The sequence below is a fragment of the Homalodisca vitripennis genome, chromosome 5 (genome assembly GCF_021130785.1).
Source record: "Homalodisca vitripennis isolate AUS2020 chromosome 5, UT_GWSS_2.1, whole genome shotgun sequence".
Taxonomy (NCBI): domain Eukaryota; kingdom Metazoa; phylum Arthropoda; class Insecta; order Hemiptera; family Cicadellidae; genus Homalodisca; species Homalodisca vitripennis.
Window position 1 is genome coordinate 108,688,787 of NC_060211.1, and position 19,057 is coordinate 108,707,843.

At 33.1% G+C, this 19,057-nt stretch overlaps 1 protein-coding gene across 1 annotated transcript in view; it reads left to right on the forward strand.

The window, feature by feature from the left end:
* LOC124362691 overlaps positions 1-19,057 on the forward strand; it is a 171,640-nt gene that overhangs the window by 106,702 nt on the left and 45,881 nt on the right. Inside the window, 1 exon segment of the mRNA XM_046817396.1 lies at positions 11,456-11,499. The gene's annotated coding sequence lies outside the window, so the exon portion shown is untranslated.

Sequence of the window (19,057 nt, forward strand, 5' to 3'; positions counted from 1 at the left end):
GCAGTAATTAGTACCTACAGTTTTCAAATAATACAATAAAGAATATTACTCAGTAGAAGTATATGTTAATGGTGCCGAGTATGTATTCATTTACAATACTTATGATTGGTATTCCCAGCATTTGATTGGGAACATGTACACAGAATGTAATGCCCGGCATGTGCTGCAATGGTAATCCCACAAAGGCATCATGGCATCTGTCAGTCAAACCGGCATTTGATGTTAATATCCACGATAATTATTGTTCTCTATGCGAACCATCACTAATTACTAGTTGCACTGTCCTCAAAGCGAACTTCTTTCATCATTCTATACATTGATTATTTGTTCGATTACTATCTAAATTAGATAAATTTATTTAAATTATAAATAGACATTAGATAATTTAAACAAATTTTTACTACTTAATTTTAGTTTCCGTAATAGATCAACTAAACATAATAGATATTGTATGGTATATAATAGTAATTAAGTACGTAATAACAAAATCTGATTTCAATAACAATCTATTAGTTATTAATTTAAACAAACTCTCCAATTATATTATTGGAGAGGTTGTTTAAATTAATATATAATGTCCAATAAGAAAAGAGCTTCAAGAATGTAATCTATTAGTTATTTGAATTTTGTTTAGTAGATGTATTTTGAGTTCTAAAATAAGTTTTAAATTTAATATAATATAACGACCATTACTAGCACTAGTAAATTATAATTAGTTAGTCGTACAATTAATTGTGAACATCTTACCAATTCACGGACTCGTCGTGACAAAGGATGTTTTCGATTAAGTAAAATTGCGAAGGCCGGATCTTGGGATAAGAAAGGACTTAGTGGCGTAAATAATCAACAAGACAGAGCAATAATTACCTGGAATACGAGCAGCATTCTCTGGAGATTAAATTTTAATTGATGGATGTAAAAAACGAGTGACTAAACTGTAATTATTGAATGATTTTATTTCTATGGAATTATGCGTTTCATTTATGTTTTTATTGAAATTTAATGAATTACACAAAGGACTGCAGAGCCCCAAATGAGTCAATAAAAAGGTTTGAAGTTTAACGAACTCATTTTCTTCAGAACAAGCTAAGCCCTCGTTATAATAATAATAGTACAACATCTTCACAAGGTCAGTATAAAAGTATTAATTGCTTTATATGTCCCTTGTACTAGTACATAGAATTTAGTGAATTTCTAAACATTTTACTATACATATAAATTTATTTTAATATTAATTAAAAATACATTTTAATTAATATTAATGAACTGTTATAGGGAATTATACGTTTTTGTACGTGTAACAACAATTTAATAACAACAGTATCAAGGTTTTTCTCAATTTTTTGTAATTGTTCCTCCATTTTTATCCAGTGCCAGCATTTGTAACACTCGATTTTGGTGTCATTAATCATACGTTCACCAGTTATTTCTATTTTTCATCTCCCCAACTTTACTTTGAACCAGAATAAATAAAACCCTGATTGTGTTGATGTACATTCGTTCTGTAGATACAAGGTCAGATACCTTTGACAACAGTTGGAACATAAATTTGGATTTTTCCCGTGATATTTCTATTAATAACGGTGGTAGTTAAGGGCTATTAAGTTGTGAAGGTGGGCTTTCTAAACATTACTGATATAATCTTTAGCTGTTTTACTATACGGTATACAAAGAGGATATTAATAACTAATTCCACGATCTTTCACTCATAACGCTTAATCAACGCTCACTCATAATACAATTTATTCGAGTTTAAGTTTGATTAAAGAAAACACTAGAAATACCAAGAACTATTTTGGATGAAAAGATACTTCACTTGTACGTGGTCAGTTATCACAGTCATCAATTATCTCTAACAAAATATGTTTCTTATTAATTCTGTTAAATTCAATGTGCTAATTTAATTGTGTATAGGATTAATTTTTGTTTGTAATAATTTATTGTCCGCATATGTTTACAATAAATTCATAAGAAAAGGAATCGAGAAATCTTCGACAACGACAATGTACCAGAGCATTACCACATGAGGTATAGTACTGGACATCAATTAACATATGACGTATAGTACTGGACATGGCACTTGTATGTAAATAATCCTGCTTGTATGATGGCGGTTCGTGCTGTAATATATTAATACAAGGGATGAACCTAAATCCGGCCAAGTGGCTATACAGAGAGGAGAAGGGGAGGGGGAGGTAATTAATTGCTTGTCACAGTGGCTTATCGTGGTACACTACATCTTATCTCAGTGTATGATATTTGGACAGTAAAATAATAATTAAGTTAGTAATACATTTAAAGCCGTCATAATAATAAGTAACCTTTTATATAATTGCAAATATAATTATTACTAGACGTCTACTAATGTCATGATATAGTGAAGATACATGTATTACTTTTTGTAACTCAACACCATTATAATATTTCTAACTTAGTACAAAGACAATACCATTAACACTTTTAATATGCACTATTTTTCGGACACGTGAGACCAACATGATGCACTATATAAGACGTTTCGAGGCCAACATTGCTTATTTTATTCGACCTACTATTGCTTGTAGGCTTTAGAATCGTAGAATTAAGTTTCAAATTACATTAGGCGTATGATGAGTCAGACACAACCCACTTAGTTCCGACTTAACTCAAGCACAGATAATTTTATTTTATAGAATACGTTGTATACAAACTATAAAACATTAAAGAGGTAGTTAGCTTGGTGTTGGAATGTGAGCTACACAATAGACCATCGTTACCAAAATTTGACGACTCAAGTGTTACTTTATTGTATCCGTGGGTCCCCTACAGGACTCTCTCATTCACTCTGGCATGCATTCCACTGGTCTGCAGGACTGTTGCATTCATTTTCACGCCTTTCATTAATCTGCACGACTTTGTTTTGTCCCATACTGTTTTACTGGACTCTTCCATTAACCGCCATGCCTGGCATTAGTCTACAAGACACTAACATTCACTTTTCCATGGCTGCTTCTGGTCTACAGGACTTTTTTATTCATTTTCCTCCGTATCATTAGAATAGAAGATTTCCATTCACTCTTCCATGCCTGCTTCTAGTCTACACGAATCTTTTATTCATTGTCCTCCTCGTCATTAGTCTACAAGACACTAACATTCACTTTTCCATGGCTGCTTCTGGTCTACAGGACTTTTTTATTCATTTTCTTCCGTATCATTAGAATAGAAGATTTCCATTCACTCTTCCATGCCTGCTTCTAGTCTACAGGAATCTTTTATTCATTGTCCTCCTCGTCATTAGTCTACAAGACTTTTCCATGTCTGTTACTGCTCTACAGGAATCTTTTATTCATTGTCCTCCTCGTCATTAGTCTGCAAGACTTTTCCATGTCTGTTACTGCTCTACAGGAATCTTTTATTCATTGTCCTCCTCGTCATTACTCTACAAGACTTTTCCATGTCTGTTACTGCTCTACAGGAATATTTTATTCATTGTCCTCCTCGTCATTAGTCTGCAAGACTTTTCCATGTATTTTTACTGCTCTACGGAATCTTTTATTCATTTTATTCAAGGAATCCTCCTCGTCATTAGTCTACAAGACACTAACATTCACTTTTCCATGGCTGATTCTGGTATACAGGACATTTTTATTAATTTTCTTCCGTATCATTAGAATAGAAGATTTCCATTCACTCTTCCATGCCTGCTTCTAGTCTACTGGAATCTTTTATTCATTGTCCTCCTCGTCATTAGTCTACAAGACTTTTCCATGTCTGTTACTGCTCTACAGGAATCTTTTATTCATTGTCCTTCTCGTCATTAGTCTGCAAGACTTTTCCATGTCTGTTACTGCTCTACAGGAATCTTTTATTCATTGTCCTCCTCGTCATTACTCTACAAGATTTTTCCATGTCTGTTACTGCTCTACAGGAATATTTTATTCATTGTCCTCCTCGTCATTAGTCTGCAAGACTTTTCCATGTCTGTTACTGCTCTACAGGAATCTTTTATTCATTTTATTCAAGGAATCATCCTCGTCATTAGTCTACAAGACACTAACATTCACTTTTCCATGGCTGCTTCTGGTCTACAGGACTTTTTTATTCATTTTCTTCCGTATCATTAGAATAGAAGATTTCCATTCACTCTTCCATGCCTGCTTCTAGTCTACAGGAATCTTTTATTCATTTTCCTCCTCGTCATTAGTCTACAAGACTTTTCCATGTCTGTTACTGCTCTACAGGAATCTTTTATTCATTGTCCTCCTCGTCATTAGTCTGCAAGACTTTTCCATGTCTGTTACTGCTCTACAGGAATCTTTTATTCATTGTCCTCCTCGTCATTACTCTACAAGATTTTTTCATGTCTGTTACTGTTCTACAGGAATATTTTATTCATTGTCCTCCTCGTCATTAGTCTACAAGACTTTTCCATGTCTGTTACTGCTCTACAGGAATCTTTTATTCATTTTATTCAAGGAATCCTCCTCGTCATTAGTCTACAAGACACTAACATTCACTTTTCCATGGCTGCTTCTGGTCTACAGGACTTTTTTATTCATTTTCTTCCGTATCATTAGAATAGAAGATTTCCATTCACTCTTCCATGCCTGCTTCTAGTCTACAGGAATCTTTTATTCATTGTCCACCTTGTCATTAGTCTACAAGACACTTCCATTCACCCATCCATGCTTGCTACTGATCTACAGGAATCTTTTATTCATTGTCCACCTTGTCATTAGTCTACAAGACACTTCCATTCACTCATCCATGCTTGCTACTGGTCTATAGGAATCTTTTATTCATGTCCTCCTCGTCATTAGTCTACAAGAATCTTCCATTCACTCTTCCGTGCGTGCTACTGGTCTAAAGGACTTGTATTAAACCTTAATGCGTATCACTGTTCTATAACAATATTCCATCACTTTAGCAAACCTGCCACTGGGTGTACAAACCTTTCATTGACTATATCATGCATGCCACTGGTTTACAGCACTATGTTTTACTGTATGTCTGTGACTGGTTTACATTCTTTTTAGTCTACCATGAAGTTGTATCATTTATTGCTTTATGTAGAATGTATCAAAATATTTAAAGCTTGAACCACGTGTAGGTATAGACAACATGTAAGTTTAGCTGTATCTTCTTTTTATTCACAAACGATCAATTATATATATTTCATTATTAATTTTCATACTGTAAGAATTACAATTATACCGCTAGAATTTATTATCTATTGTCCTAGGCTTTGTATATAAGTATTTAATACGCGCGTAAGTAACCAATACTACGGTATTTCAATCACAAATGAGATTAAAGCATAGTTCATTACCTTATTTACAAATAAAAATACTTAACCATAATAATTACTACAATTTTGATATAAAATTCAATAAAAGTTATCAATGTATTTACAACAATAATTAACGATGTGTTACAGTACCTAGTTGGAGGATATAAATGACATTGAAAAATTTGTTTTTGTTATTGTATTATGTTATTTTAATTAAATCAATAACCTTAATTTAAAGTTACGGTCTCAAAATAACAATATTTAACCTCACTTTCAGTCCACCGCTCCTTACAGATATACACAATCTATAACCGATCACGAAAACGACCCAGCTGAAATAAATTGCTTTAAATTATATTAGTCATTTTAGAGTATTTAAAATTAATTCAGTCAAAGATGGCGTAATTGTGCAACAGTCACATTATAGCATTATGCTTATGTAGTTAATTACTTCCAGTTCGTACAGTATGTTTACTATAATACGGCCGTAACGTAAACAACTTGTGCAACAAGTAATATACGCATTTCCTTAGTTTACACACATTTAACACCTCGTTTCACGCCTTTTAACATTTCTTTAACCGATACTCTTTAACTATACTGTCTCTGAAATAAATGCATGCGAATATTATCAATTTATAAAACACGTTCAGTATAGCTGACATGTGATAATAAAAATATTATAATCAGATATAATTCGATATCTTATTTTGTTGAGAAATGAATAAAAACTAATAAAAAGTTTTCTCCATTCAAACTTTTCTTCTTGATTCAGAGCTTTTTTATTGGACATAAAATGAGATTAAAGTGTTCCAATGCATATCTTTCTAATGCTGCATTGGCCATTAACTTCGGTCCAGTAATATTGGAAATCACAGAGAGATTCCTAAAATATAAATTTCTTTCCTTATGATTCGTTAGGCCATTACGGTTTTATAGTGTAAAAATTAAAAACCAATGTGCATACACAATTTAATTATCTATAGCAAGTACTAGATTCGGACCTATCTGCCGACGTCATAAATAAATTGTTTTTTTTTTATACTGATGTGTACATTTAGATTAGTCGTCTAAAATGCCTTTTCTTCAGACTAATTATTTTACTTTTTGCATATATATATATATATATATATATATATATATATATATATATATATATATATATTGAAGTTCTCTTGAAAAGTAGTGTCTTTGTCTTCTACATATATAGTAAATAAAATCTTAGTTTGATGTTCTGAAAGTTACAATTTATTTTGTATTGTTAAAAATACCCGTATGTGCTCGCTTTGACTAACTGTCATTAGTTTTCTTTCACATATTCCCAAATGCGTATTACATTTTGAAAACTACTAATATGTAGTGTATTGTATTTTATTAGTTAAGTAAAATTGCATAAAAAACTTTCCTATGATGTGTGTGTGTGTGTGTGTGTGTGCGTGCGTGCGTGCGTGCGTGCGTGCGTGCGTGCGTGTGTGTGTGTGTGTGTGTGTGTGTGTGTGTGTGTGTGTGTGTGTGTGTGTGTGTGTGTGTGTGTGTGTGTGTGTGTGTGTGTGTGTGTGTGTGTGTGTGTGTGTGTGTGTGTGTGTGTGTGTGTGTGTGTGAAATGTTTCTATTATGCGTGTAAAATGTTTTTTTAACCTGTGTGCAAGAGATTTATCAGCAACTATTATCAAATTAGACCCACCCAGACCAATACGAACAGTTATGCAATGTGCATATTGTAATAGTAGCATTTACTTATTTGTTATGATTTTATAAAAGCCACTCGTGTCATACCCGAAAATAAGACACCACTTTCCATACTAGGGTAAAAAATGCCTAACTAACCTACTTATTTCCATTAATTTCTAAAAACTCTGAACGAAGTCACTTTACAGTTACAGAATAAATATTTGCGGTAGTTTAGTAAAACTAATGTCACGGGTTTGTGAGGTGTGATGTTGGTTGAATAATTTAAGAGACAGCTGCGTGGAGAGAGGAATATAAAACTTTGCGATCCGTAACTGATGAAAAATGGCTTCATCCTGACTGAGCTGATATCTTACTTGAAAACTCGCATTACCGGACTTTGAACTTCTTGCTACTTTATCTTTTCTTCAATTTTAATATTTTTACATAATGTGGTGGACTGGTATATACTCTGTAAATTTTTAGTGAAAAGAAAAATGTTCAAAATTAAATTAACCAAACAGTCACAGATTCCCAACACGTTCGTTACAGAGACGGGATCAGCAATAATGACAATTTTTACAAAGTGTTTGTATTAGAAATAAAATTGAAATATGTTGCAAAATTTTAAAAATACCAGTTTCGTACTCGTTTACATGCTAGTGAGAACAGCAATTAGAACTGATGAAAACATATAACATTTCTTTATAAAAAAAGTGAAACTGATGCCACTAAAGTAAACTATTATATCGAATTGTTTTCGAGTGTTAATGGGCACTCGCTGAGGTTAATGAGATGTTAGTGATAGAACTAGACACAATATAAATATATACCAGATATGAGGTTCTAGGAGCTTGGGAAGCAATAGGAGTTTCTTACATTAGAGATGCTCACATTAACCAGGGGCAAGGATGCCAAAAGGTACTCCAAACCCAAAAATACTGAGTATTGAGAGATTTAGAGAAAACCATATTGGGATCAATAAGACGAAGTTCTAAAGATTAAGTAATGGTTTTTAAAGATTAAGTTTTAGTGGGTCCTATGCACCAAGTTTTTGCTAGTACACTTCTATCAAGAATTATCTTTCAGAAGGATGGATAACGGTTCCATTTTAAGAAAGCCGTGACAGGTCCTTAATAAGAACAATGTTGAGGAAGGCTAACTCTGAATCCTCGTTAATCCAAGAATTGAAATTGAAAGAATTGAAATACTTTACTAAATAATATTTATGGTCCAGAGCACCCTAGTACTCGAAGGTACCCCACTATAGACTACATCTTTCAGCTTCACTTCTCTAAAAGCAATCCTATTTATTTTGTTGAACTTTATTGAAGCCTGTTAACACTCGAGGTGCTTGAAATTTCGTTTCCGTCAGTTCTCGCGGTATCTTGAGAAAGAACTGACCTATAGAATTGAGATTTTGCATGAATCTATATTTCTTTAGAGGCAACATCGAGTTCGGTGATGGCGCATGTCACTCTTTAGGATTTGGCTGAGCGTTATTGAACATTTTTACATTGGTCTTATGGTATGGGTAACCATGATGGGAGCGAGAAAATCGCAGAACAAATAAATTTGTTATGAGTACAACCAGATGAAGTTTTAACATTTGACATAGGAACACATGTTGCTATCACACAACACGACATGTAATGTGATATACTTGTAACTCATTTTATTAAAGAGATCTTTTACAAAGCCAAATTACACATTCCAGTGAAGGGAAAATCATCAAGTAAAAATAAATACAAAGTATCTTTAACAATTATTGTCTATAAGCATTTGTTTTAAAATGATCATAGTACTACTGTAATGTTTAATGAGGAATCCTTCCATCATAGTTAGTCTGGGGTTGGAGACTAATCACCTCCCGGTATAACTCGGCAGTTGTCACCAGCCGTGTAACAACCTCGACTCGGCTAGTTATCACCCAGGGCCTGGAACGTTTTAAAATGTAATTATCAGGTGACGGATGGGTTGTGGGATGAATGTGGCAGCCTTGGTCGCTGCTCTGCTGTCTTCACATAATCTACAATGATTCACTACCCCTGAGGTGTTGAGGCAAAGGTTCTGTATTTGACAGTTTCAAGATGAAGTACGTGACAGTTCACAACAGATGCATTTTGTAATTAGAGACAAAAGTTTTAAGGAGAAAAGCAAATACTCCACAAAATACCGTCTATTGGTCTTTTTATTGCCTTTCAGGATATGTTTATGTTATGCATATATGTGACATTTGCCAGTTTCTCTTTAATGTATTTCCCTTGTGACTCCGTTGTTTTTGTGCTCACGTAAGTAACTATACATTTATTTCGTTATAAGTATATTAAATTATGTAAAGAGTGGATGCTATTTTTACAAATTACAGTCGTGACATTTATGTTCGAGAGGAACATTAATGCAAATGAAGGAAAGAATGATAAAAGTTTCATTAGAAACGGTCCATTAAGTCAGTTATAATTTACCTACTTAGGACTTACATAATTTATCTTTTTAATTCGTTTTCATTTGTTTGTTTAGTGCAATAATAATTACTTAATAATGCATAATAATCATATTTGCAATAGAGTTTCTGTTTACATAAGCAAGAATGGTGTTATTAAAATGTAATATTGTGTATTTAAGTCAGTCATATAACTGTTATACTTCTTAACACAATTTTCTGTTCACATAAACACAATGTTGGACGTGGTCGCTTCTTGATCAATTATATTGATAACCTGCAGGATATGTGTTGATCTTCCTTGCTGATGTTAATATGTTAAGGAAAAGAACATTCAAGTTCACAAATTATACAATTTTTGTCATATTTCGAATACTGAATAACCATAAATATAAATAAATATTGGCTCAATTTAAGATAAACTCTGTCATTTGAACCTTTTTATATAATCAAATTTCAATCGCGACCAAAACATGGATGATGATCAATTTCTTTCTTAGCAGCAATTCCTTTATTGATTTCATGGAAAATTTGGTTGTGTGCTTGGGTTATATAACGCAGATTGGCTTTCAGCTCTTACACAAAGAAGTATATTATTCCTGACACCCGGGTTCACAGCAGACTAGCTTATTAGTCTTTAATATGTGTTAGTGGCCTATACAAATATATACAGGACTTAACAAAAGAAGTTTATATCATAATAGACCATACATTTTGATACAGATTGTCGTACGATTGTACGATTACAGTTACACTTTACAATTTTTATTTCTTTGAATTTTAAAACAATTTTCCTGAAATGATTACTATTATATGAATATACAAATTCTTTATTACGGTCAGGCTTGTACAAATAATGCATAATGATGTATACAATATGGTTGTAAAATTTGAAAAAGAAAATTAGTTGTGTAATTTGTCGCAAGAACTTGTCAAAGAAATCATGTATTCACGACTGGCAGATATAACGTTTTGCAAAATTTAAATAATTGGTTCCGAAAGCGACCACTCCGCATGACAAGTAGGCTAAGTGTTCATTAGTTCGCAATTTTCCAGGTGGTGTTGCTTAAATTGCTAGATAAAACTTATAACTGTAAACCGTGTAGCAAAGCTAAAGCATTTTTGCAATTTTTTAATGAAATATTTACTCATATACCAAAGAAAGATATACTTTAGTTTGGTCTGCGAATTAAATGACATAGTAAACATTATATACTCATTCAAAGTATTAAAATATATTCGTAAGGACAAACGTATACACCAATTTATAACATGTGAATCTTATTAGAACCTTCTCTGTAACTCCTTACTACAAAAAATGCATACCTTTATACAGCATGACATTCCCAATTAATTAACATTTTACCAGAATAAAAAAAGGCTACGAAGCTGCAACTGACAAATATTGTTGCAATTTCAGAATGAATGAAGAGTAATCTTTTTACGCAGAGTGTCTAGGTCGAAGGAAGAAAAATTGTGGAAACAATCTCGTCATTTGGATGGGATGAAGGAAATTCTTCGCCATCATAAGCTACAAAATTTCATTCATAAATTTTGAATCGAAGAAAATCCCAACGGTTTCGATTGTTCATTAGATTTTAGAGTGGAAGTAAGAGGTGAAGTAAGGTGTTGGGGGGGGGGGGGTCGAATGCAAACTCAGCGGAGAGTGTCCCCAGACAGCTCTCAGAGTCTACAACAATTAACCGAGCCTCAAGTGACGGTGTTAGGGCCCAGACCACGTCGAGATTGGTTCTTCAATCGTCCCTTCAGGGATTTACGCAACAATCCCGCCGAGGGCTGATCCAGTGGATTCCACTGTCTTCGACTGATCGACTCCACTTCGTTTCCTGTTCTAAATTGTGCACAGCTGATTGATCGATTTGGTTCCGCTAGGGACGAGAACGCAATACGTTCGTCAGCATTATATACTATGATGCGTTAGAAATATAACGTACGCCTATTAACTGTGTGTTGTAATTGTCCTTTAGCAAAGAAGTTTAGTTTAGTGTTAACAGTGTATTAATATTTAAGTGTACTTTTCAGTTAGGATTAATGTTACTGTTTCGATGTTTCAGGATACTAAAATGATGAACTGCGAGAATGTGTTCTACAGGATGAAGTAAGTCTGAGATCATTTCGTACATTGTTTGTTTCCTCTAAATTGAGATAATTTAATCAATCTAGTTTAAAAACAATAAGAGTCTGTAAAAACAGTATTCAATTCTCTAACAAGATCAAACTAACTATTTCAATTGTGTTATTTAAACAAACCAAGTAAGTGTAATAAAAATGCTATTACACTTACTCGAGTTATAAATATACGTGCGATCTATATGAATATGCAGTATTAAAGTATTATATACTGTAATATATAGAATATGAGTGTATTTTAGAGTAGTTGTTATATTATATGCCTTAACAATAAAAAATGTATATCAAATATTAAACAATCTTATAGTAAATTTTATACAGTTCTTGAACACTTTTTAATTAAAATTACGCAATCTGAGGCTAGTTTTTGTTTGTTTGTCGTTTATACAGTATCAATATAAAATACAACATTTATACATAAAGTGTTTGCTCACTTTACATAGATTTATTATTTTATTTTTTAAATATTATATTTAGTTTAATGATTTACCCTCCTTATAAGTAGCACCATAAGGATACAAAATCGATTTTGGTAATTGAGATAAACTTGATTCGTTCTAGATGTATCATTTTAGACAGGTAAGTAAATTAAAACTGCAATAATTATGTAAATGAAATTATCAAAAAAACTCGTAAAATACAAGTAGTTACATATCACATTTAATATTTTTTTACACGAAAAATAAATATTTTATCTTAAAACTAAGTGTGTTGTTCAATTCGGAATTCGGTAGTAGCTAGTTTGGATTGAGCGCGAAAACGTAATTTAGAGAAAATATTATTTAAAATCGCTAATCACTTATGTTTAAAAGTAAAACTGAGATACGGTGTCACTTAGGGATCAATACTGCTCCCTCGTTGTTTTGAATCTATATGAATGAAGTTGAATCATTGCATTTTAGGATGAAACTTGTACTATTAGATAGAATTTTTACTTTGGATAATCATGTGGATAGCTCATGTGCAAAAGTATTCTTCGGCATTTTTTTGTCTTTAAAAATATCAATTTTTTGTTCAAACAAATCCTACTTATAACTTTTATTGATTAATTTACCCTAAAGTAGCAATAACGTTACTATGTTCAACTACTGGGTTTATGATATTATTTAAATTCTAAAAACTAGAAGTGAGCATAATATTGCAAATCTAAATTAAATTAAGAGTCTCGCAAAAAGGCTTTCGTCGAGTTGGAGCTGTTGACACTTTCTTGTAATTACAAATAGAGGCCACATTTTTTTCAAGCTGGCAAGTCAAGTAATCAGTAATTTAATGATAATAATTTGATTTCCTTTTTGAACCGTACATTTGTCAGAAGTAAAGATTTGCATGCCTTCTATACGAAAAGCAGAGACCGTCTGAGATGAAAAGAGCCCCAGATGTTAACAGCTCGATTTGCTTCAGTTTCCCCTTACTCGATAGGGGAGTTCCAATCGTACAACTGGGAGAGTGAACAGGGCTAGGGACGGGTCTGTACCGACCGTATGAGTGTCCATGTACATGTCATTGACGATTGAATGTTATGCCATTAAAGTCGCTTTATAACTTGTACATAGCGCTTGTTGTATAATTGAATTGAAACTATTATTACTATAACTATCATAGGATAGCAGGATTTCGGACATTTGCCATCGTTATATGTTACAAAAGGTATAACACAACGTTTCCAGGATTGGATTGTTATCCTATCAAACCTTCCATCGTCAATAACAAACCTTTAAACAAAAATAACTATCATTTTATAATCTTGCACTCAGCATACAGTAGAAATAATAAGTAATATTTATGGGTAGATACAGGATACGATACAATGTGTTAAATAAAATAACCTCGCAGCCTTTAAATAATTAGGTATAAAACTATTTATTGAGATTAAGAAATGCTCATGTGCTCGCAGTATTATGTTATTGTATTGGTTTTTTTTATAAGATATAGAATTATAGAAAGATTATAAATCTAAAATGACAATTGAAACTGACAATATTCTCCGATTTAGTAAATGCCTTGATCCCTACTAGAGGAAGAAACCGAGTTACTGCGAACTAAATAACTTCACTAGTTCCGGTTTCCGGGACGATCAGACTCCGTTATAATCTTAGTGGAATTGGAACTGTTCTTTGAAACTAGTTCTGAAATTCGGGTAGTTCCGGGAAGAGAGCTGAACTTCCCATCGGTAATGTTTTTTCTGCCCTACTTACGCCAAGACAACAACTCTGTCCATCTTCCTACTGATTATCTTCCTTTTCCCTACCATCACCGTATTAACTGTTATTTCCATTACAATTTCAGCTGCACATTATATGCATTATGTTCTTCCACTGCATTTTACCATTGCAATCTTAACGAGTGCATGTAAACCAAAAACATAATTGCAGTAAACATTACTAGTATTTTCGGTCGAGTTTTGACTCAATTTTAACTGTCAATCGCCCACTTGTTTGTGTCTAATGAAATCGCACAGAACAGTGATTTCTCGCACCCTGTTCTACAACCCTCATAATCAGAAATAATGTACATTTCAGCCATGCATTTTAAATTGTAAATGTTGTATTGAGTGTATTATTAAATTACTCATCTATTAATTCCATCCCTTTCTAAAAATAATTATAAATACACAGATAATATAAAAAAGTATCCATCAATTAATTGTACATGCCAGGAATTAATTTGAGTGTACCTTTATATGGATGTTTCAAATCCCCGGTCACTTAACATACCAGTAACTCTAATTTGTGGATCGACGGCTATAGAAACACCCTAATTATGGACACTTTAGTCCGCCATTTTGAAACGAATAAGTTTAAAATTATTTATCACTTCACCTATAGTACATAGGTATAGTAGTATAGGTACATTTGAACGTTTGGAGATTCAAACTCGTATATTTCAGGCACACCCTGTAAATTGGAACATTTCAAACTAATTTTATCGGATAGCCGACAGTCTATTTGTTGAGATTACAATTTATTCGGTGATTCTAGCTCATACAGTTCTCCTTATATAAATAGCGGACTGGTGGTGTGGCCTGGGACACCCTGATTAAGCAGTTATGAGTTACAATGACATATTTCGAAGTGTTTTAAATAACCCTATATGGAGAATAAAATGCTGAAATACGGTATTAATGTTATATTTTTTGACGCCAACATTTGTTACGGTAGCTTTCAGAATGTTTATATTAGGTCAACTAACCTCTCTTATAAAATTATGTTAATAAATAATTTTCAACTTTACACAGGCCTAAGCGCCAGTCTGGATCTTCGCAATAAAATGTTGTTACTGAACTCATTTGCCATTGGTTTTAAAGATCTCGCCTGTTTATTGTATATCACACGGTTATATTTGCTAAATATTCACAGGGAAATTAAAAGAAATAATGAGATCTAGGTCATTTATTTACAGCTATAATTGACTAACGCTGTAAGAAAGTTTGGACATTAATGTTCTCATAATTTTAAAAATTGTATTTATTGTGATGAAACGTCTTATCCATATAACCAATAAAACTAGGATAAATACTTAAACTCGATTTTAATATACAATTTTCAAATATCTCATTTCAAAACTCGTATTGTAAATATTTTATGAATGATACTACAGGGTATTGCCTACATTTCAGTAATGTTTTTGTGCTCAAAAGAAATCTTGTAAAGATTTTTTGTTTTGTTCGCCTTTTTACAAGGATGAAGTTAATCTTAAAAGACAATAAAAAGTACGTTATAATCAATTTTAAAAACTGCTCTCTATATAATATAAGAGGGTTGATTTAATTTAGTTTAAAATGTTAAATTAATTTACATACATTGAATTAAACAGTTCTTATATGTTTATTGTGATAAATAAACTGATTTAATCAGTAATGTATTGAATTTGTCAGTTCGATATGTGATATTTACAATATTAATCACTCCAGCTGAGGTGTGAACGTGTGAGGAGTGATCACCGGTCGAGGCCGATTAGGGGAGTGTGGTAAAAGGTGTGAAAACAGTAGCAGCTGCCCGACACACAACTTGCCCGTGAACAATTAAGCCACCACTGACACGGCTGGAATCTTTTCTGATTGATTTCTCCACTTCTAGACCCGACTCTGCAGCTTTCACTTTACACTTGAGTTACGTTCCAATTACATCTTATTGTTTTCCCTTTCTAGGGATTAGATTTGCAGAATGTCTCAACAATGGAATGTCTCAACTTTTCGAAACAGTGTGCATGCGCACACGTTGTGAGGTACACAGATTTAATGCCCAGTATTTGATTATCGCTATTTCACAAATTTGTTTAAATTTGTTGTGCAAAACCATCATTCTTTAAATGTACGGTAATTATAACCACTTAGACTATACGCGAGATAAGCTAAACTTCAGTTTTGGTTAATCTTTCGGTGTAATCGTCTTACAAATCGAATCAAATCATATTTATTTTTCACAAAATGTTTATCCATGCAGAATTACAATTATTTTGTTTAATATGGAGCATTTTCACATAGTGTTACATGATAGATAGAACTCATTAGTTAAATGTTAAGAAATCTTTTAATAAAACAAAAAAGCGTACAACATAATTACGAGAGAAAATTAAAATGAAATATTTATATTAAAATTAATTTGTCTAAATACTGCAGAGTAATGAATATTAAAAGGACTGTAGGATAGGCACTAATGGCCTATGCGGAGAGTTTTTGTGTGGCGCAGTGTATAATTAATACACATACGAGGTATACGTACATCTAAGGTATTAATATTTATATCTATGTTTACGTATTAATAAAATACTAAAATATTTATTAATATTCTGTGCAGGTGGACTTATTCAGATTGCAACAAAAATATATTACATAGAAATGGATAACTGAAAGAAAAAGTAAATCAGTTTAGGAATTTATTTCGGAATTAAAGTGGATAGGGACTTTAAAACCTGGGCAGTATGACGAAACATTATTTCAGGAGGTAATTTATTAAACAGTGTCTGATTCCTTTGCAAAATCTTTAATTCAAAAGATACGAAATATAAAAAGATGGAATAAATAGGATATTTCAGTTACAAAAGTGTTGTTGGTATTTTAGAGGGCATGGCTGTGTAACGCTAATAAGGAGTGAATAATTCATAAGGGAAGGAAAGAATACAAGCGCTGTAATCCTGAGGTCTGCGTGGTAATGGAGGACCGCCCCGCGGATTATCCGTCGGTGCAACCCATTTCGAGGGATTTATCCGAAAAACGCTGGCGTTTGGTAATGCAGTTATGAGTGAAAACACAACGCTGTCATTTATCACTTGTTGGGTTTTATGTATACAATACTCCTTGACAAAGATGGATCGTTTTTTGACAACAATTAGAATGGGGTAAATGTTACGTCATAAACTTCTGAAGTGAATTTTATTGTTAAATTTAAAATAAATTGGTTTATAGTTTTATTTTAATTCTTAAAAAAATATTCCCTTTTATTTGTTTTGACATTTTAACTACTAATACCATTACTTAAATAAGTAACACGGCATATTATTATGCTACTGATCCTAAATTTCCTAACTGTAAAGTATAATATTCTATGCTCATTCAATATATTTCTGCACATATAAAATTATAATTAAAGATTAAATTTTGTTTAAATTACTTGACGAGTTTTGGTATTAATATGTGTACTTCGCAAAATAAAAATATAAACGAGTTATAAATCATTTCAGGTATGTTTTATACTTTAGTTTACTTTATTCTGCATTTGTTTTAACAAAATTACTCTGGAGATAATGTTCAGGATGTTACAATAGACTGCTTCTTCAAGCTGTGGTAGCTAACTTGGTAATCAAAAGGATTTGCTCTTTGAGACTTTGAGACTGCATCGCGTAAACTTTGCCACAAATACGGGTATTGAGCTGCACTACAAGTATTGAGTTCCTAAGCTACCTGAATAAATTGAGACTGATGGCGACAGAGCAAACGGAGAATTTCAAGTGGACCTTAAGAGGATCGGCTTTGTTTTCTTCGATCTCTCGGATTATGGAAATTTCGAGAAAAGGATTGCATTATTCGTTCGTTTGATGAGTCGTGAAGTGCTTTTGTCTTAGTGATATAACTGTTGTTCGTTGTTTTAAGGAAGTGACACAAAAGTGTTGTATTTGTTAGGTGAAAGTCGAATGGACTCTAAAGAAAACGTCTGAACTTGTAAAAAGTCGGGAAGATGGTTGTCAAAAGGGTGGCTAACTGCTGTCATCTACAGAATCGGCAACACCGAGAAGATGTCTTGTTATTTGAAGAAGAAAGTTGTTAAGAAAGACGTTTCCACCTATACTCAAAGTAAAAGTGAAGTTACATTTCCAACTAAACTAAAACGTATATTTCATTTTATTTTGTAAGGATATAGAAACTGTACATCACGATGTGTTATCATCAGTATTTAATATAACAGAGTATTTATTACACTTTTAAGTGCATTTCGCAGTTTTGGTACGCTTACTAATCGTTGTTGAAAAGCTATTAATCTCTGTGAATGATGATTTTGTGCACTAATCCCCAAAAATAATATATTATAATAACTAAAAGTACCGTAAGTGTTACCAAAACGTCACCGTTATACCGGATAATCTTCCAAAAATGGGTTGCGCCAAGGGATAATCCGTGAGGCGTACCTCCTTCACCACAGAGACCTCAGAGTTACAACGCTTATATTCTTTCCTTCCCCTATGAATTATTCACACCCTATTAGCGTTACACCAGCCCAAGCCCACTACATAATTCCAACAACATGTTTGAAACTGACGTACATTATTAAGGACCCACAGGGCCTCCTTAAAGGAACCGGCAGGGCCAATTAAAATCGTGTCGTTGTCCATTCGTCTGTCCTTCTGTTTGGCTGTACGATGTACGATCATTGTTACAGAGACTCACACACTTGGTCCCAGAGACTGTGAACTACAGAGATACATAGGTTCCTCTTTGTCGAAGGTAGAACTGTTTTGAGTTTGGACTTAAAAAGGTCAAGGACAGTCTGTCCGTCTGCTCGTTTGCGCGATAACCGTTCAGAGACTCACACACTTCTTTCTAGAGACTGTAACCTACAGAGGTACATAGGTTCTTCTTTGTCCAAGGTAGAACCGTTTTGTGTTTGGACTTAAAAGGTTAAAAGACAGTCTGTGCGTCTGCTCGTCTGCGCGATAACCGTTCAGAGACTCACACACTTGTTCCTAGAGACTGTAAACTACAGAGGTACATAGGTTCTTCTTTGTCCAAGGTAGAACCGTTTTGTGTTTGGACTTAAAAGGTTAAAAGACAGTCTGTGCGTCTGCTCGTCTGCGCGATAACCGTTCAGAGACTCACACACTTGTTCCTAGAGACTGTAAACTACAGAGGTACATAGGTTCTTCTTTGTCCAAGGTAGAACCGTTTTGGGTTATGACTTACAAAATCAAACGACAGTCTCTCTGTATGTACATGTCTATGTGATAACTCTTGATAGATCAATTCTAGGGACTTCAGACATAGTACATAAGCCCCTCTGGGTGTAAGGAAGAAGCCCATCGATTTGAGGATCAAA